The sequence below is a fragment of the Rhipicephalus microplus genome, chromosome 8, assembly GCF_043290135.1.
Source record: "Rhipicephalus microplus isolate Deutch F79 chromosome 8, USDA_Rmic, whole genome shotgun sequence".
NCBI classification, from domain to species: Eukaryota; Metazoa; Arthropoda; class Arachnida; order Ixodida; family Ixodidae; genus Rhipicephalus; species Rhipicephalus microplus.
This window is the reverse complement of record NC_134707.1, coordinates 125,555,515-125,571,677: the sequence shown is the minus strand read 5'-3', so window position 1 is coordinate 125,571,677 and position 16,163 is coordinate 125,555,515. Positions and strand designations below refer to the sequence as shown.

General features: G+C 52.3%; 2 non-coding genes across 2 annotated transcripts; both read right to left on the bottom strand.

Annotated features, from left to right (window-relative positions):
• Positions 1–6,525: 6,525 nt before the first annotated feature.
• On the bottom strand, positions 6,526–6,602 carry TRNAS-GCU (transfer RNA serine (anticodon GCU)). Its single transcript has one exon. It is a non-coding gene; the product is annotated as a tRNA-Ser (tRNA).
• A 6,062-nt stretch (positions 6,603–12,664) lies between these two features.
• TRNAS-GCU (transfer RNA serine (anticodon GCU)) lies at positions 12,665–12,738 on the bottom strand. The gene has a single exon. It is a non-coding gene; the product is annotated as a tRNA-Ser (tRNA).
• Positions 12,739–16,163: the final 3,425 nt, after the last annotated feature.

Sequence of the window (16,163 nt, the reverse complement as noted above, 5' to 3'; positions counted from 1 at the left end):
CCACGGAGACAGTCGTCCTCTACTCTCACCACCATCAGAACATATCTTCAAAGCTAACAGCGCAAAGAAAAAAAGCAACACACCACTCCCGGGAGGGCTCGAACCTCCAAACTTTCGGTTAGCAGCCGATCGCGCTAGCCAATTGCGCCACGGAGACATCGTGCTCCACTCTCACCACCATCAGAACATATCTTCAAAGCTATCTGCGCAAAGAAAAAAGCGACAAACCACTTTCGGGAGGGCTCAAAATTCCGATTTTTTGGTTAACAGCCGAACGTGCTAGCCAATTGCGCCACGGAGACAGTCATGCTCCACACTCACCACCGCCAGAACATTTCTTCAGAGCTATCAGCCCAAAGAAAAAAAACCGCCGAACCACCACCGGGTGGGCTCGAACCTCCAACTTTTCGGTTAACGGCCGATCGCGCTAGCCAATTGCGCCGCGGAGACGGTCGTGCTCTACTCTCACCACCGTCAGAACATATCTTCAAAGCTATCAGCGCAAAGCAAAAAGCAACACACCACTCCCGGGAGGGCTCAAACCTCCCATTTTTCGGTTAACAGCTGAACGTGCTAGCCAATTGCGCCACGCAGACAGTCGTGCTCCACTCTCACCACCATCAGAACATATCTTAAAAGCTATCAGCGCAACGAAAAAAGCAACACACAACTCCCGGGAGGGCTCGAACCTTCAACCTTTCGGTCAACTGCAGATCGCGCTAGCCAGTTGCGCCACGGAGACATTCCTCCTCCACTCTTACCACCATCAGAACATTTCTTCAAAGCTATCAGCGCAAAGAAAAAAGCAACACACCACTCCCGGGAGGGCTCAAACCTCCAATTTTTCGGTTAACAGCTGAACGTGCTAGCAAATTGCGCCACGGAGACAGTCTGCTCCTCTCTCACCACCATCAGAACATTTCTTCAGAGCTATCAGCCCAAGGAAAAAGAAGCGCCGCACCACCACCGGGTGGGCTCGAACCTCCAACCTTTCGGTCAACTGCAGATCGCGCTAGCCAGTTGCGCCACGGAGACATTCCTCCTCCACTCTTACCACCATCAGAACATTTCTTCAGAGCTATCAGCCCACGGAAAAAGAAGCGCCGCACCACCATCGGGTGGTCTCGAACCTCCAACCTTTCGGTCAACTGCAGATCGCGCTAGCCAATTGCGCCACGGAGACAGTCCTCCTCCACTATCACCACCATCAGAACATTTCTTCAGAGCTATTAGCCCTAAGGAAAAAAAGCGCCGCACCAGCACCGGGTGGGCTCGAACCTCCAAACTTTCGGTTAACACCCCATCGCACTAGCCAATGGTGCCGCGGAGACAGTCGTGCTGCACTCTCACCACCATCAGAACATATCTTCAAAGCTATCAGCGCAAAGAAAAAAAGCCACACACCACTCCCGGGAGGGCTCGAATCTCCAACCTTTCCGTTAACAGCCGATCGCGCTAGTAAATTGCGCCACGGAGACATCGTGCTCCACTTTCACCACCATCAGAACATATCTTCAAAGCTATCAGCGCAAAAAAAAGCAACACACCAATCCCGGGAGGGCTCTAACCTCCAACCTTTCGGTTAACAGCCGATCGCGCTAGCCAATAGCGCCACGGAGACAGTCGTGCCCCAATCTCACCACCATCAGAACATATCTTCAAAGCTATCAGCGCAAAGAAAAAAAGCAACACACCACCACCGCGTGGCTCGAACCTCCAATTTTTCGGTTAACAGCCGATCGCGCTAGCCAATTGCGCCAGGGAGACATCGTGCTCCACTCTCACCACCATCAGAACATATCTTCAAAGCTATCTGCGCAAAGAAAAAAGCGACAAACCACTTTCGGGAGGTCTCGAAACTCCAATTTTTCGGTTAACAGCCGAACGTGCTATCCAATTGCGCCACGGAGACAGTCGTGCTCCACACTCACCACTGTCAGAACATTTCTTCAGAGCTATCAGCCCAAAGAAAAAAAAACCGCCGGACCACCAACGGGTGGGCTCTAACCTCCAACCTTTCGGTTAACAGCCGATCGCGCTAGCCAATAGCGCCACGGAGACAGTCGTGCCCCACTCTCACCACCATCAGAACATATCTTCAAAGCTATCTGCGCAAAGAAAAAAGCGACAAACCACTTTCGGGAGGTCTCGAAACTCCAATTTTTCGGTTAACAGCCGAACGTGCTATCCAATTGCGCCACGGAGACAGTCGTGCTCCACACTCACCACTGTCAGAACATTTCTTCAGAGCTATCAGCCCAAAGAAAAAAAACCGCCGGACCACCAACGGGTGGGCTCGAACCTCCAACTTTTCGGTTAACAGCTGATCGCGCTAGCCAATTGCGCCACGGAGACGGTCGTGCTCCACTCTCACCACCATCAGAACATATCTTCAAAGCTATCAGCGCAAAGCAAAAAGCAACACACCACTCCCGGGAGGGCTCAAACCTCCCACTTTTCGGTTAACAGCGTAACGTGCTAGCCAATTGCGCCACGCAGACAGTCGTGCTCCACTCTCACCACCATCAGAACATATCTTAAAAGCTATCAGCGCAACGAAAAAAGCAACACACAACTCCCGGGAGGGCTCGAACCTTCAACCTTTCGCTTAACAGCCGATCTTACTAGCCAATTGCGCCACGGAGACAGTCGTGCTCCACTCTCACTACCATCAGAACATATCTTCAAAGCTAAAAGCGCAAAGAAAAAAAGCAACACACCACTCCCGGGAGGGCTCTAACCTCCAACCTTTCGGTTAACAGCCGATCGCGCTAGCCAATAGCGCCACGGAGACAGTCGTGCCCCAATCTCACCACCATCAGAACATATCTTCAAAGCTATCAGCGCAAAGAAAAAAAGCAACACACCATCACCGCGTGGCTCGAACCTCCAATTTTTCGGTTAACAGCCGATCGCGCTAGCCAATTGCGCCACGGAGACAGTCGTGCTCCACTCTCACCACCATCAGAACATATCGTCAAAGCTATCAGCGCAAAGAAAAAAGCAACACACCACTCCCGGGAGGGCTCGAACCTCCAATCTTTCGGTTAACGGCCGATCGCGCTAGCCAATTGCGCCACGGAGACAGTCGTCCTCTACTCTCACCACCATCAGAACATATCCTCAAAGCTATCAGCGCAAAGCAAAAAGCAACACACCACTCCCGGGAGGGCTCAAACCTCCCACTTTTCGGTTAACAGCTGAACGTGCTAGCCAATTGCGCCACGCAGACAGTCGTGCTCCACTCTCACCACCATCAGAACATATCTTAAAAGCTTTCAGCGCAACGAAAAAAGCAACACACAACTCCCGGGAGGGCTCGAACCTTCAACCTTTCGGTCAACTGCAGATCGCGCTAGCCAGTTGCGCCACGGAGACATTCCTCCTCCACTCTTACCACCATCAGAACATTTCTTCAAAGCTATCTGCGCAAAGAAAAAAGCAACACACCACTCCCGGGAGGGCTCAAACCTCCAATTTTTCGGTTAACAGCTGAACGTGCTAGCAAATTGCGCCACGGAGACAGTCTGCTCCTCTCTCACCACCATCAGAACATTTCTTCAGAGCTATCAGCCCAAGGAAAAAGAAGCGCCGCACCACCACCGGGTGGGCTCGAACCTCCAACCTTTCGGTCAACTGCAGATCGCGCTAGCCAGTTGCGCCACGGAGACATTCCTCCTCCACTCTTACCACCATCAGAACATTTCTTCAGAGCTATCAGCCCACGGAAAAAGAAGCGCCGCACCACCATCGGGTGGTCTCGAACCTCCAACCTTTCGGTCAACTGCAGATCGCGCTAGCCAATTGCGCCACGGAGACAGTCCTCCTCCACTATCACCACCATCAGAACATTTCTTCAGAGCTATTAGCCCTAAGGAAAAAAAGCGCCGCACCAGCACCGGGTGGGCTCGAACCTCCAAACTTTCGGTTAACACCCCATCGCACTAGCCAATGGTGCCGCGGAGACAGTCGTGCTGCACTCTCACCACCATCAGAACATATCTTCAAAGCTATCAGCGCAAAGAAAAAAAGCCACACACCACTCCCGGGAGGGCTCGAACCTCCAACCTTTCCGTTAACAGCCGATCACGCTAGTAAATTGCGCCACGGAGACATCGTGCTCCACTTTCACCACCATCAGAACATATCTTCAAAGCTATCAGCGCAAAAAAAAGCAACACACCACTCCCGGGAGGGCTCTAACCTCCAACCTTTCGGTTAACAGCCGATCGCGCTAGCCAATAGCGCCACGGAGACAGTCGTGCCCCAATCTCACCACCATCAGAACATATATTCAAAGCTATCAGCGCAAAGAAAAAAAGCAACACACCACCACCGCGTGGCTCGAACCTCCAATTTTTCGGTTAACAGCCGATCGCGCTAGCCAATTGCGCCAGGGAGACATCGTGCTCCACTCTCACCACCATCAGAACATATCTTCAAAGCTATCTGCGCAAAGAAAAAAGCGACAAACCACTTTCGGGAGGTCTCGAAACTCCAATTTTTCGGTTAACAGCCGAACGTGCTATCCAATTGCGCCACGGAGACAGTCGTGCTCCACACTCACCACTGTCAGAACATTTCTTCAGAGCTATCAGCCCAAAGAAAAAAAAAACCGCCGGACCACCAACGGGTGGGCTCTAACCTCCAACCTTTCGGTTAACAGCCGATCGCGCTAGCCAATAGCGCCACGGAGACAGTCGTGCCCCACTCTCACCACCATCAGAACATATCTTCAAAGCTATCTGCGCAAAGAAAAAAGCGACAAACCACTTTCGGGAGGTCTCGAAACTCCAATTTTTCGGTTAACAGCCGAACGTGCTATCCAATTGCGCCACGGAGACAGTCGTGCTCCACACTCACCACTGTCAGAACATTTCTTCAGAGCTATCAGCCCAAAGAAAAAAAACCGCCGGACCACCAACGGGTGGGCTCGAACCTCCAACTTTTCGGTTAACAGCTGATCGCGCTAGCCAATTGCGCCACGGAGACGGTCGTGCTCCACTCTCACCACCATCAGAACATATCTTCAAAGCTATCAGCGCAAAGCAAAAAGCAACACACCACTCCCGGGAGGGCTCAAACCTCCCACTTTTCGGTTAACAGCGTAACGTGCTAGCCAATTGCGCCACGCAGACAGTCGTGCTCCACTCTCACCACCATCAGAACATATCTTAAAAGCTATCAGCGCAACGAAAAAAGCAACACACAACTCCCGGGAGGGCTCGAACCTTCAACCTTTCGCTTAACAGCCGATCTTACTAGCCAATTGCGCCACGGAGACAGTCGTCCTCTACTCTCACCACCATCAGAACATATCTTCAAAGCTAACAGCGCAAAGAAAAAAAGCAACACACCACTCCCGGGAGGGCTCGAACCTCCAACCTCTCGGTTAGCAGCCGATCGCGCTAGCCTATTGCGCCACGGAGACATTCGTGCTCCACTCTCACCACCGTCAGAACATTTCTTCAGAGCTATCAGCCCAAAGAAAAAAAACCGCCGCTCCACCAACGGGTGGGCTCGAAGCTTCTACTTTTCGGTTAACAGCCGATCGCGCTAGCCGATTGCGCCACGGAGACGGTCGTGCTCCACTCTCACCACCATCAGAACATATCTTCAAAGCTATCAGCGCAAAGAAAAAAGCAACACACCACTCCCGGGAGGGCTCGAACCTCCAACCTTTCGCTTAACAGCCGATCTTACTAGCCAATTGCGTCTCGGAGACAGTCGTGCTCCACTCTCACCACCATAGGAACATATCTTCAAAGCTAACAGCGCAAAGAAAAAAAGCAACACACCACTCCCGGGAGGGCTCGAACCTCCAAACTTTCGGTTAGCAGCCGATCGCGCTAGCCAATTGCGCCACGGAGACATCGTGCTCCACTCTCACCACCATCAGAACATATCTTCAAAGCTATCTGCGCAAAGAAAAAAGCGACAAACCACTTTCGGGAGGGCTCGAACCTCCAACCTTTCCGTTAACAGCCGATCGCGCTAGTAAATTGCACCACGGAGACATCGTGCTCCACTCTCACCACCATCAGAACATATCTTCAAAGCTATCAGCGCAGAAAAAAGCAACACACCACTCCCGGGAGGGCTCTAACCTCCAACCTTTCGGTTAACAGCCGATCGCGCTAGCGAATAGCGCCACGGAGACAGTCGTGCCCTAATCTCACCACCATCAGAACATATCTTCAAAGCTATCAGCGCAAAGAAAAAAAGCAACACACCACCACCGCGTGGCTCGAACCTCCAATTTTTTGGTTAACAGCCGATCGCGCTAGCCAATTGCGCCACGGAGACAGTCGTGCTCCACTCTCACCACCATCAGAACATATCTTCAAAGCTATCAGCGCAAAGAAAAAAGCAACACACCACTCCCGGGAGGGATCGAATCTCCAATCTTTCGGTTAACGGCCGATCGCGCTAGCCAATTGCGCCACGGAGACAGTCGTCCTCTACTCTCACCACCATCAGAACATATCTTCAAAGCTAACAGCGCAAAGAAAAAAAGCAACACACCACTCCCGGGAGGGCTCGAACCTCCAACCTCTCGGTTAGCAGCCGATCGCGCTAGCCAATTGCGCCACGGAGACAGTCGTGCTCCACTCTCACCACCGTCAGAACATTTCTTCCGAGCTATCAGCCCAAAGAAAAAGAAGCGCCGCACCACCACCAGGTGTGCTCGAACCTCCAACCTTTCGGTCAACAGCAGATCGCGCTAGCCAATTGCGCCACGGAGACAGTCCTCCTCCACTCTCACCACCATCAGAACATATCTTCAAAGCTATCAGCCCAAAGAAAAAAAAGCAACACACCACTCCCGGGAGGGCTCGAACCTCAAACCTTTCAGTTAACAGCCGATCGAGCTAGCAAATTGCGCCAGGGAGACATCGTGCTGCACTCTCACCACCATCTGAACATATCTTCAAAGCTATCTGCGCAAAGAAAAAAGCGACAAACCACTTTCGGGAGGGCTCGAAACTCCAATTTTTCGGTTAACAGCCGAACGTACTAGCCAATTGCGCCACGGAGACAGTCGTGCTCCACACTCACCACTGTCAGAACATTTCTTCAGAGCTATCAGCCCAAAGAAAAAAAACCGCCGCACCACCAACGGGTGGGCTCGAACCTGCAACTTTTCGGTTAACAGCAGATCGCGCTAGCCAGTTGCGCCACGGAGATGGTCGTGCTCCACTCTCACCACCATCAGAACATATCTTCAAAGCTATCAGAGCAAAGAAAAAAGCAACACACCACTCCCGGGAGGGCTCGAACATCCAACCTTTCGCTTAACAGCCGATCTTACTAGCCAATTGCGCCTCGGAGACAGTCGTGCTCCACTCTCACCACCATCAGAACATATCTTCAAAGCTAACAGCGCAAAGAAAAAAAGCAACACACCACTCCCGGGAGGGCTCGAACCTCCAAACTTTCGGTTAGCAGCCGATCGCGCTAGCCAATTGCGCCACGGAGACATCGTGCTCCACTCTCACCACCATCAGAACATATCTTCAAAGCACTTTGCGCAAAGAAAAAAGCGACAAACCACTTTCGGGAGGGCTCGAAACTCCGATTTTTCGGTTAACAGCCGAACGTGCTAGCCAATTGCGCCACGGAGACAGTCATGCTCCACACTCACCACCGTCAGAACATTTCTTCAGAGCTATCAGCCCAAAGAAAAAAAACCGCCGCACCACCACCGGGTGGGCTCGAACCTCCAACTTTTCGGTTAACAGCCGATCGCGCTAGCCAATTGCGCCACGGAGACGGTCGTGCTCCACTCTCACCACCATCAGAACATATCTTCAAAGCTATCAGCGCAAAGCAAAAAGCAACACACCACTCCCGGGAGGGCTCAAACCTCCCATTTTTCGGTCAACAGCTGAATGTGCTAGCCAATTGCGCCACGCAGACAGTCGTGCTCCACTCTCACCACCATCAGAACATATCTTAAAAGCTATCAGCGCAACGAAAAAAGCAACACACAACTCGCGGGAGGGCTCGAACCTTCAACATTTCGGTCAACTGCAGATCGCGCTAGCCAGTTGCGCCACGGAGACATTCCTCCTCCACTCTTACCACCATCAGAACATTTCTTCAAAGCTATCAGCGCAAAGAAAAAAGCAACACACCACTCCCAGGAGGGCTCAAACCTCCAATTTTTCGGTTAACAGCTGAACGTGCTAGCAAATTGCGCCACGGAGACAGTCTGCTCCTCTCTCACCACCATCAGAACATTTCTTCAGAGCTATCAGCCCAAGGAAAAAGAAGCGCCGCTCCACCACCGGGTGGGCTCGAACCTCCAAGTTTTCGGTCAACTGCAGATCGCGCTAGCCAGTTGCCCCACGGAGACATTCCTCCTTCACTCTTACCACCATCAGAACATTTCTTCAGAGCTATCAGCCCAAGGAAAAAGAAGCGCCGCACCACCATCGGGTGGTCTCGAACCTCCAACCTTTCGGTCAACTGCAGATTGCGCTAGCCAATTGCGCCACGGAGACAGTCCTCCTCCACTATCACCACCATCAGAACATTTCTTCAGAGCTATCAGCCCAAAGGAAAAAAAGCGCCGCACCACCACCGGGTGGGCTCGAACCTCCAAACTTTCGGTTAACACCCCATCGCACTAGCCAATTGCGCCGCGGAGACAGTCGTGCTGCACTCTCACCACCATCAGAACATATCTTTAAAGCTATCAGCGCAAAGAAAAAAAGCCACACACCACTCCCGGGAGGGCTCGAACCTCCAACCTTTCCGTTAACAGCCGATCGTGCTAGTAAATTGCGCCACGGAGACATCGTGCTCCACTCTCACCACCATCAGAACATATCTTCAAAGCTATCAGCGCAAAAAAAAGCAACACACCACTCCCGGGAGGGCTCTAACCTCCAACCTTTCGGTTAACAGCCGATCGCGCTAGCCAATAGCGCCACGGAGAAAGTCGTGCCCCAATCTCACCACCATCAGAACATATCTTCAAAGCTATCAGCGCAAAGAAAAAAGCAACACACCACTCCCGGGAGGGCTCGAACCTCCAATCTTTCGGTTAACGGCCGATCGCGCTAGCCAATTGCGCCACGGAGAAAGTCGTCCTCTACTCTCACCAACATCAGAACATATCTTCAAAGCTAACAGCGCAAAGAAAAAAAGCAACACACCACTTTCGGGAGGGCTCGAACCTCCAACCTCTCGGTTAGCAGCCGATCGCGCTAGCCAATTGCGCCACGGAGACGGTCGTGCTCCACTCTCACCACCATCATAACATATCTTCAAAGCTATCAGCGTAAAGAAAAAAGCAACACACCACTCCCGGGAGGGCTCAAACTTCCAATTTTTCGGTTAACAGCTGAACGTGCTAGCCAATTGCGCCACGGAGACAGTCGTGCTCCACTCTCACCACCATCAGAACATATCCTAAAAGCTATCAGCGCAACAAAAAAAGCAACACACAACTCCCGAAAGGGCTCGAACCTTCAACCTTTCGGTTGACAGCCGATCGCGCTAGCAAATTGTGCCACGGAGACAGTCTGCTCCTGTCTCACCACCATCAGAACATTTCTTCAGAGCTATCAGCCCAAGGAAAAAGAAGCGCCGCACCACCACCGGGTGGGCTCGAACCTCCAACCTTTCGGTCAACTGCAGATCGTGCTAGCCAATTGCGCCACGGAGACAGTCCTCCTCCACTAACACCACCATCAGAACATTTCTTCAGAGCTATCAGCCCAAAGGAGAAAAAGCGCCCACCACCACCGGGTGGGCTCGAACCTCCAAACTTTCGGTTAACAGCCCATCGTACTAGCCAATTGCGCCATGGGGACAGTCGTGCTGCACTCTCACCACCATCAGAACATATCTTCAAAGCTATCAGCGCAAAGAAAAAAAGCCACACACCACTCCCGGGAGGGCTCGAACCTCCAACCTTTCCGTTAACAGCCGATCGCGCTAGTAAATTGCGCCACGGAGACATCGTGCTCCACTCTCACCACCATCAGAACATATCTTCAAAGCTATCAGTGCAAAAAAAGCAACACACCACTCCCGGGAGGGCTCTAACCTCCAACCTTTCGGTTAACAGCCGATCGCGCTAGCCAATAGCGCCACGGATACAGTCGTGCCCCAATCTCACCACCATCAGAACATATCTTCAAAGCTATCAGCGCAAAGAAAAAACGCAACACACCACTCCCGGAAGGACTCGAACCTCCAACCTTTCGGTTAACAGCCGATCGCGCTAGCCAATTGCGCCACAGAGACATCGTGCTTCACTCTCACCACCATCAGAACATATCTTCAAAGCTATCAGCGCAAAGAAAAAAGCAACACACCACTCCCAGGAGGGCTCGAACCTCCAACCTTTTGGTTAACAGCCGATCGCGCTAGCCAATAGTGCCATGGAGACGGTCGTGCTCCACTCTCACCACCGTCAGAACATTTCTTCAGAGCTATCAGCCCAAAGTAAAGAAAGAGCCGCCCCACCACCGCGTGGCTCGAACCTCCAACCTTTCGGTTAACAGCCAAACGGGCTAGCCAATGGCGCCACGGAGACAGTCGTGCTCCACTCTCACCACCATCAGAACATATCTTCAAAGCTATCAGCGCAAAGAAAAAAGCAACACACCACTCCCGGGAGGGCTCGAACCTCCAACCTTTCGGTTAACAGCCGATCGCGCTAGCAAATTGCGCCACGGAGACATTGTGCTCCACTCTCACCACCATCAGAACATATTTTCAAAGCTATCAGCGCAAAAAAAGCAACACACCACTCGCGGGAGGGCTCGAACCTCCAACCTTTCGGTTAACAGCCGATCGCGCTAGCCAATAGCGCCACGGAGACAGTCGTGCGCCAATCTCACCACCATCAGAACATATCTTCAAAGCTATCTGCGCAAAGAAAAAGCGACACACCACTCGCGGGAAGGCTCGAATTTCCAATTTTTCGGTTAACGGCCGAACGTCCTAGCCAATTGCGCCACGGAGACAGTCGTGCTCCACTCTCACCACCGTCAGAACATTTCTTCGGAGCAATCAGCGCAAAGAAAAAAATGCGCCGTACCACCAGCGGGTGGGCTCGAACCTCCAACCTTTTGGTTAACATCCGATCGCGCTAGCCAATTGCGCCACGGAGACAGGCGTGCTCCACTATCACCACCATCAGAACATATCTTCAAAGCTATCAGCGCAAAAAAGCAACACACATTCCCTGGAGGGCTCGAACCTCCAACCTTTCGGTTAACAGCGAATCGCGCTAGCCAATTGCGCCACAGAGACAGTCCTGCTACACTCGCACCACCATCAGCACATATCTTGAAAGCTATCAGCCCAAAGAAACAAGCGACACACCACTCCCGGGAGGGCTCGAAACTCCAATTTTTCGGTTAACGGCCGAACGTGCTAGCCAATTGCGCCACAGAGACAGTCGTGCTCCACTCTCACCACCGTCAGAACATTTCTTCAGAGCTATCAGCGCAAAGAAAAAAAAGTGGCGCACCACCAGCGGGTGGGCTCGAACCTCCAACGTTTCGGTTAACAGCCGATCGCGCTAGCCAATTGCGCCACGGAGATGGTCGTGCTCCACTCTCACCACCATCAGAACATATCTTCAAAGCTATCAGCGCAAAGAAAAAAGCAACACACCACTCCCGGGAGGGCTCAAACCTCCAATTTTTCGGTTAACAGCTGAACGTGCTAGCCAATTGCGCCACGGAGACAGTCGTGCTCCACTCTCACCACCATCAGAACATATCTTAAGAGCTATCAGCGCAACGAAAAAAGCAACACACAACTCCCGGGAGGGCTCGAACCTTCAACCTTTCGGTTGACAGCCGATCGCGCTAGCAAATTGTGCCACGGAGACAGTCTGCTCCTCTCTCACCACCATCAGAACATTTCTTCAGAGCTATCAGCCCAAGGAAAAAGAAGCGCCGCACCACCACCCGGTGGGCTCGAACCTCCAACCTTTCGGTCAACTGCAGATCGTGCTAGCCAATTGCGCCACGGAGACAGTCCTCCTCCACTATCGCCACCATCAGAACATTTCTTCAGAGCTATCAGCCCAAAGGAAAAAAAGCGCCCACCACCACCGGGTGGGCTCGAACCTCCAAACTTTCGGTTAACAGCCCATCGCACTAGCCAATTGCGCCACGGAGACAGTCGTGCTGCACTCTCACCACCATCAGAACATATCTTCAAAGCTATCAGCGCAAAGAAAAAAAGCCACACACCACTCCCGGGAGGGCTCGAACCTCCAACCTTTCCGTTAACAGCCGATCGCGCTAGTAAATTGCGCCACGGAGACATCGTGCTCCACTCTCACCACCATCAGAACATATCTTCAAAGCTATCAGCGCAAAAAAAAAGCAACACACCACTCCCGGGAGGGCTCTAACCTCCAACCTTTCGGTTAACAGCCGATCGCGCTAGCCAATAGCGCCACGGAGAAAGTCGTGCCCCAATCTCACCACCATCAGAACATATCTTCAAAGCTATCAGCGCAAAGAAAAAAGCAACACACCACTCCCGGGAGGGCTCGAACCTCCAATCTTTCGGTTAACGGCCGATCGCGCTAGCCAATTGCGCCACGGAGAAAGTCGTCCTCTACTCTCACCACCATCAGAACATATCTTCAAAGCTAACAGCGCAAAGAAAAAAAGCAACACACCACTCCCGGGAGGGCTCGAACCTCCAACCTCTCGGTTAGCAGCCGATCGCGCTAGCCAATTGCGCCACGGAGACGGTCGTGCTCCACTCTCACCACCATCAGAACATATCCTAAAAGCTATCAGCGCAACAAAAAAAGCAACACACAACTCCCGAAAGGGCTCGAACCTTCAACCTTTCGGTTGACAGCCGATCGCGCTAGCAAATTGTGCCACGGAGACAGTCTGCTCCTGTCTCACCACCATCAGAACATTTCTTCAGAGCTATCAGCCCAAGGAAAAAGAAGCGCCGCACCACCACCGGGTGGGCTCGAACCTCCAACCTTTCGGTCAACTGCAGATCGTGCTAGCCAATTGCGCCACGGAGACAGTCCTCCTCCACTATCACCACCATCAGAACATTTCTTCAGAGCTATCAGCCCAAAGGAGAAAAAGCGCCCACCACCACCGGGTGGGCTCGAACCTCCAAACTTTCGGTTAACAGCCCATCGTACTAGCCAATTGCGCCATGGGGACAGTCGTGCTGCACTCTCACCACCATCAGAACATATCTTCAAAGCTATCAGCGCAAAGAAAAAAAGCCACACACCACTCCCGGGAGGGCTCGAACCTCCAACCTTTCCGTTAACAGCCGATCGCGCTAGTAAATTGCGCCACGGAGACATCGTGCTCCACTCTCACCACCATCAGAACATATCTTCAAAGCTATCAGTGCAAAAAAAGCAACACACCACTCCCGGGAGGGCTCTAACCTCCAACCTTTCGGTTAACAGCCGATCGCGCTAGCCAATAGCGCCACGGATACAGTCGTGCCCCAATCTCACCACCATCAGAACATATCTTCAAAGCTATCAGCGCAAAGAAAAAACGCAACACACCACTCCCGGAAGAACTCGAACCTCCAACCTTTCGGTTAACAGCCGATCGCGCTAGCCAATTGCGCCACAGAGACATCGTGCTTCACTCTCACCACCATCAGAACATATCTTCAAAGCTATCAGCGCAAAGAAAAAAGCAACACACCATTCCCGGGAGGGCTCGAACCTCCAACCTTTTGGTTAACAGCCGATCGCGCTAGCCAATAGTGCCATGGAGACGGTCGTGCTCCACTCTCACCACCGTCAGAACATTTCTTCAGAGCTATCAGCCCAAAGTAAAGAAAGAGCCGCCCCACCACCGCGTGGCTCGAACCTCCAACCTTTCGGTTAACAGCCAAACGGGCTAGCCAATGGCGCCACGGAGACAGTCGTGCTCCACTCTCACCACCATCAGAACATATCTTCAAAGCTATCAGCGCAAAGAAAAAAGCAACACACCACTCCCGGGAGGGCTCGAACCTCCAACCTTTCGGTTAACAGCCGATCGCGCTAGCAAATTGCGCCACGGAGACATTGTGCTCCACTCTCACCACCATCAGAACATATTTTCAAAGCTATCAGCGCAAAAAAAGCAACACACCACTCGCGGGAGGGCTCGAACCTCCAACCTTTCGGTTAACAGCCGATCGCGCTAGCCAATAGCGCCACGGAGACAGTCGTGCGCCAATCTCACCACCATCAGAACATATCTTCAAAGCTATCTGCGCAAAGAAAAAGCGACACACCACTCGCGGGAAGGCTCGATTTTCCAATTTTTCGGTTAACGGCCGAACGTCCTAGCCAATTGCGCCACGGAGACAGTCGTGCTCCACTCTCACCACCGTCAGAACATTTCTTCGGAGCAATCAGCGCAAAGAAAAAAATGCGCCGCACCACCAGCGGGTGGGCTCGAACCTCCAACCTTTTGGTTAACATCCGATCGCGCTAGCCAATTGCGCCACGGAGACAGGCGTGCTCCACTATCACCACCATCAGAACATATCTTCAAAGCTATCAGCGCAAAAAAGCAACACACATTCCCTGGAGGGCTCGAACCTCCAACCTTTCGGTTAACAGCGAATCGCGCTAGCCAATTGCGCCACGGAGACAGTCCTGCTACACTCGCACCACCATCAGCACATATCTTGAAAGCTATCAGCCCAAAGAAACAAGCGACACACCACTCCCGGGAGGGCTCGAAACTCCAATTTTTCGGTTAACGGCCGAACGTGCTAGCCAATTGCGCCACAGAGACAGTCGTGCTCCACTCTCACCACCGTCAGAACATTTCTTCAGAGCTATCAGCGCAAAGAAAAAAAAGTGGCGCACCACCAGCGGGTGGGCTCGAACCTCCAACGTTTCGGTTAACAGCCGATCGCGCTAGCCAATTGCGCCACGGAGATGGTCGTGCTCCACTCTCACCACCATCAGAACATATCTTCAAAGCTATCAGCGCAAAGAAAAAAGCAACACACCACTCCCGGGAGGGCTCAAACCTCCAATTTTTCGGTTAACAGCTGAACGTGCTAGCCTATTGCGCCACGGAGACAGTCGTGCTCCACTCTCACCACCATCAGAACATATCTTAAAAGCTATCAGCGCAACGAAAAAAGCAACACACAACTCCCGGGAGGGCTCGAACCTTCAACCTTTCGGTTGACAGCCGATCGCGCTAGCAAATTGTGCCACGGAGACAGTCTGCTCCTCTCTCACCACCATCAGAACATTTCTTCAGAGCTATCAGCCCAAGGAAAAAGAAGCGCCGCACCACCACCCGGTGGGCTCGAACCTCCAACCTTTCGGTCAACTGCAGATCGTGCTAGCCAATTGCGCCACGGAGACAGTCCTCCTCCACTATCGCCACCATCAGAACATTTCTTCAGAGCTATCAGCCCAAAGGAAAAAAAGCGCCCACCACCACCGCGTGGGCTCGAACCTCCAAACTTTCGGTTAACAGCCCATCGCACTAGCCAATTGCGCCACGGAGACAGTCGTGCTGCACTCTCACCACCATCAGAACATATCTTCAAAGCTATCAGCGCAAAGAAAAAAAGCCACACACCACTCCCGGGAGGGCTCGAACCTCCAACCTTTCCGTTAACAGCCGATCGCGCTAGTAAATTGCGCCACGGAGACATCGTGCTCCACTCTCACCACCATCAGAACATATCTTCAAAGCTATCAGCGCAAAAAAAAGCAACACACCACTCCCGGGAGGGCTCTAACCTCCAACCTTTTGGTTAACAGCCGATCGCGCTAGCCAATAGCGCCACGGATACAGTCGTGCCCCAATCTCACCACCATCAGAACATATCTTCAAAGCTATCAGCGCAAAGAAAAAACGCAACACACCACTCCCGGAAGGACTCGAACCTCCAACCTTTCGGTTAACAGCCGATCGCGCTAGCCAATTGCGCCACAGAGACATCGTGCTCCACTCTCACCACCATCAGAACATATCTTCAAAGCTATCAGCGCAAAGAAAAAAGCAACACACCACTCCCGGGAGGGATCGAATCTCCAATCTTTCGGTTAACGGCCGATCGCGCTAGCCAATTGCGCCACGGAGACAGTCGTCCTCTACTCTCACCACCATCAGAACATATCTTCAAAGCTAACAGCGCAAAGAAAAAAAGCAACACAC